Source organism: Tenrec ecaudatus, chromosome 14, assembly GCF_050624435.1.
Source record: "Tenrec ecaudatus isolate mTenEca1 chromosome 14, mTenEca1.hap1, whole genome shotgun sequence".
Classification (NCBI taxonomy): domain Eukaryota; kingdom Metazoa; phylum Chordata; class Mammalia; order Afrosoricida; family Tenrecidae; genus Tenrec; species Tenrec ecaudatus.
The window spans coordinates 112,970,933-112,976,228 of NC_134543.1; positions in this window are offsets into that span (position 1 = coordinate 112,970,933).

Below are 5,296 nucleotides of genomic sequence, written 5' to 3' on the forward strand. Positions count from 1 at the left end.
GATCATTCAAGTGCTAAATTTATAGTCATTAACGTTTTAGAAGTGGTAGAAACCTCGCTTTCTCGCCATCAACACTATCTGAGAAGTAAAGTTGTGTGTAAGCTGAATCTTTGTATCTAGAATCCTTATTTCCTCTTAGACCTGAAGAGCAAGCGGGAGCTTCTGTTAAAAAATGGGAGCGTTTATTGATGACAAAAAACAATCCAGGATCGGCAGTGCCTTCCAGGACTCACCAGAGTACCGCAGTGAAAGGAAATCTCTTCACAGCTGACCTAGGCACAGCATCCAGGAACTGACAAGAACATCTGATTAGTTCACATATACATTTACAAAGTAGGCTGTTGCTGACATCAGACAACGGCAAGGCCTCTCAAACATTGTTTTTCTACTTGGAGTGAAAGGAGGGAAGGTGGGAGGGGGCCTGAAGGCATCCTGGGAGAAACTGGTTGGTTGACTTTCTCAAAATAAACAGTAAACAGAAGAAAGAAAGCAAAAGTCCGACCTGCATCTTCAGCAGAAGCCCCTCCTTTTGCCAAACACCTAGCTCTTCTGAGCATTTCCAAAGACTGATTGTACAATTAGAATTGTGCTCCCTGGAAGAGCCTCTAATGATCTGGACATAAACCAGAGCCCTCTTCCCTCGGCCACTCACATGAAAGCGCTCCCTGAAGAACTAAGGGGGCTCTTGTGTTAGCGCGAGAAACTGAAGCACTGGGTAGAGGAGAACACGTCTGTTAGGAGATGTCGTTTCCACTAGCAGTGCCCTTTTGGAAGCTCAGATGAATTCGTGTTTTCCCCAAAGCCTCTGAAGCTTGAAAGCGAGCCATCTGCTTATTCAGCCATTGTTTTTAGCTGCCTCTGCTGCAGGCCCCATGGGCACCAAAAGGAAAGTGAAAAATAAGCGAAGAGCTCACTAATAAATTAACAACTTCTCCCCACTGTAAACATTTTTACTCGTAAGTTTTCAGACATTGGCGTTTGGGCCCAGGTCTTGCTTGGCCCGGCTGGAAACAGAGGGGCTGATGAAAGCGAAGGGGAAGCTGTACTTTGGCTGATGAAGGAGTGGTCCACACTAGAGTTATCGAGGCACGCTCCGGAAAAAGGGTTTTGCATTTTTGTACCTGTGTAACCAGGAAGCAAATGGAGGGGGTTATGAATATGTAACAGATGTCCAAGGAATGGTCATGAATATGCATCAGGGCAGATTTTGACTCGTGGCCAAGAAATGGCTTGTTGGACCATTTGCTTCCGAATGTTGCCCAAGTTGATCTGGCGGTTTCTCCAGCAACTTCTTGTTCCTTGGCCAAAGTTCTTTTGTCCTGGGGTGAGCCACAAGTTGTGACTGTCCTTTCTGCTGTTTTAGGGTACAAAAGAGACCCCAATCTCAAATCTAAGGGAAACATGTAGTATGTCTTAAAAGGGAAAAGACACCAAGAAGACACAGGCCATTAGCCCCGAGGGCAAAATGGCGACCGAAGATTCACATCAGGATGCTAGTTAAATAAGGCATAAAACTCCAAAACCGAAACTCAAACTCATAGGACCCTGTAAGACCTTAGAACGACCCCTGGGGGTTCTGAGACAGACACTGTTTACAGGAATAGAAAGCCCCATCTTTCTCACACAGTGGCTGGTGGGTTCAAAGAACTGACCATTTGGTTGTAATAGGTGGCCAGACAGGACAGGTGGGTTGTCCCTCCCATGCCTCCACAGGTCCCTTATAGGAGGGGGCGGGGAGGGGAACAGGGTGACCATTAGCCACCCATAAAGACCTTAACTGGGCATGTTCCAATTCAGCCCCACCCCACCCCAGCCAGGTGGGTGTTACACCTGGGTGGCCCAACCTAGGCCCAGGTGGGCTTGATTCACCCAATGGGTCAACCAATACCTCTGAGCACGCCTACCCAGCCAGAGGTTTAAAAGACCCTGGCAGCAGGAAGGCAGTCTCTTTCCCCTGCGCCTGTGCCCTGGTCAGTTGTGTTGTGGTCTATCTGGCCTCGGGGTGGGCATGCAGTCCCACGAGGTTGCCCGTGTTCGGTGGTGGGCCCCAGCGTGGCGTACGCATGGTTCGGCACGCTTCCCTGAGACAGCGTGTACTCTTTTGAGGCTACAAAACCTGAAACTTCGCCCATCCTTCCTAAAAACCCACTTGGATGACAAACCAGATTTCGGCGTGAATCTTCTCGTGGAAAGCCAAGAACTGAGCAACCTAACAGTTGCAAGCCAGTGTGTAATTACACCACCGGTGCTCCTCAGTGCAACAAATGAAACACACATTCATGATTGGTGGCGGATCACTGCATCTCACCATTGTAGGAGGGACTAAAGAAGCAGGTACAGGGCCATGATGGGGACCCGAGTATTATGTTAGTTAGAAGAGCTTACAAGACTGGTCCAGGGCACAGCTGATAGGCCATGATTTATGACTATGAAACCCCCCCCAGTACTATACATCATGGACATACCTGGGCAAGCCCCTAAGAAACTGCTCCTTGACCCAGACTCTCTTATTCTGAGATCAACTGCAGGTTGTGACTGTCTTTTGTGATGGGCATGTTGTGGGCCAGATCTGGTTACAGTTGATATTCAATTGCTATGGTTGGGATACTTAAAAAAAAAATTTTTTTTAGGTGAAACAATGAAATAGATCAGAAACCTCATCAACTAATTTAACGAGGTGTTCTTTCTCTCTGAATTGCTAATTAAAAAAATTTATTAGGGGCTCATACAACCCTTGGTTGGGATACTTTCCCCGTAGGAAATGACTCAGAAGAAATAGGTTATCAGGAAAACACAAACAGGTAAAATATGGTTAATAGATGATTGATTATATCTATATACATATATTTAATGATCTGTAATATCTTATACCCTCAGGGTGGTTCATTGGGCAAGCAAGGGATTTTACAGCATCACGCAGGACTCAGCAGGTTGGGGAGTGGCCTCACAGGGTCTGCTGATGAGGTTGTCTTTGAGAGGACATAACCCACTATTTGCCCACATCCTGGAGTCCCAACAGGCTGTGTCTACATAAGTGACAAACGATCAAATCGGCTGATCCATCCACTTTCTGTAATTTATCTGTCTCTAGCATGTTTCTTTAATTTAAAAATATTTAGTAAGTGTATTGTAGGCTTCAAGGAGTATTGACATCCACCAGCTTCTCTCATTATTTGAAACAAAAAGAGATCTTTAAGTCTTATTTTTGTAATCAGGAAACTGGTCCACACACAAAAAAACCCAAAAACCATAGGGTCCAGGAGATGTTCAAAACCATGTGGCTGTACAAACGGGGTACTACAAGTTCCCAGGGGGGGAAATGCAAATTTCACGTGGATTTTCTTTCTTTTTAAGTTATCTCATCTAGGATGAAAACTGGGACTCACTGACTGCCACAGAGCCGATTCCACAGGGTCAAACTGCCCCTGTGAGTTTCTGAGAGGTGAAGCCCCATCTTTCTCCTGCAGAGACTGGTGGGCTCCAACTGCCAGCTTTACGGTCAGCAGCTCAGCACACACATCACCAAACTCACTGCCATCATCATTTCTGACTCACAGCGAGCCTGCTGGGTCTGTGGGTTCCCAAGGCTCTAACTTTTTATAGAAGTAGAAAGCTTTATCTTTCTCCCTCTGAGCGGCTTGTGGTTCAAACTGCTGACTCTACAATTAGCGGTCCGATTGATATTCCATTATGTCACCAGGGCTCCTTCAAATGGGGACAAATCCAGGTTTCTTGTCCGTTCAACCCCCTACAGTAGGGACTAAAGCATCCTGTACTATGCTGGTACCACGGTCACAAAGAACTCCAAATCAATAACAACACAGAAGAGAATTTGGCCAGAAGCTACTAAGAAAGGCTGCCAAAGGCAAAAAATAAAAGGACTCAGGAATTTCAAACTTGGGTTTTATATTCTCTTCTAAAAAATGTTTTTGGATCACTCTCAACTTGGATATTCTATGTTAAACATCATTATATTCTGTTTTCTTTAAAGTCCCTATACCTCCACACAAGAGCCCTGGTGGCGTAGTGGTTGCACTCTGGGCCACGGTCCACAGTCAGCAGTTTGAAGCCACCAGTCGCTCCTTGGTACAGTTCTGCCCTGTCCTGTGAGGTTGCTATGAGTTGGAATCAACTCAATGGCACTGACTTTAGCTGGAGTGATTGCGATCATTCGGTTTATTGTGCCAACTAGGCCTCCATAGGAACATGTGGGCGGAGCCTCATCAGGTCACAGCTTGATTGGAGGTCTATGGAGACAAAATACTTTCCAGGCTGCTACTTGAGCTAGTTCGTTTCCTCAGTTGTGCGCTGAATTGCCTGTGGATGGATGTGTTGCTAGAGCTTGAGGCTCCTTCGAGGCCTGCTTCTTCCCGGTACATCCCTTGAGTTTGAGATCCCATGGGGTCTGCTTCCTGCTTCCATAAGCTCCAGGGCCACTGTTGCTGCCCTACCCTGCCTGTCTTGCCTGAGGGCAGATTTCACTTTCCACATCCTGGGAAGGGCTTTCTTAGAAGCCTGAAAGATTAACTTATTCTGGTAGCTGAAGAGAAATTGAGGCCAAAAATATTTCATTGTAAATGATGTGTCACTTTGTGTACTGCAGTACTTTATATATAGTAAACATGAAGATTAAAGGGAATAAAAAAATCTTCAAATGAGTAGCAAACTAAACCCCCTGGCATGGAGCTGATTCCAATAATAGAGAGTTGAACAGAATAGAGTTGCCCCTGTGAGTTCCTGAGACTGGAACTCTTTGTGGGAATATACGGCTTCATCTTTCCCCAGTGGAGTTACTTACGACTGGTGGTTTCGAACTGTTGGCCTTGCAGTTAGCAGGCCAACCGGTAACCCATTATATTAAATAATCCCTGTAACTACCAAGCCCTCTACAAAGCGACAGAAATCTGAACTCACCAGTACATCAGATCATGGTATTGCCTGTTTGAGCTTTGGACCACATAGCATGTTTTCACTGAATCTGAAGTACACCGCGTTAGATGAAAAAGCAAAGCTTACTAGCTTCTAACTTACTGAGATTATTTTCCCCAAAATTGCATTTTTTAACCATCAAAACTATTACAGTGTCCTCATTTTTGAAAGACGATTTAAAAACCAGTTACATTTTTTTTAAATGAGGCGCTGATACCAAGGCTTCAAGTAGAAAGCAAATGCTTTGAGAATGATGATGGCAACAAATGTGCAAATATGATGGACACACAATGGATGGATGTGTGGATTGTGAGAAGCATTGTACGAGCCTCCAATCAAATGAGTAAAAAATAATTGAAGACCCAAG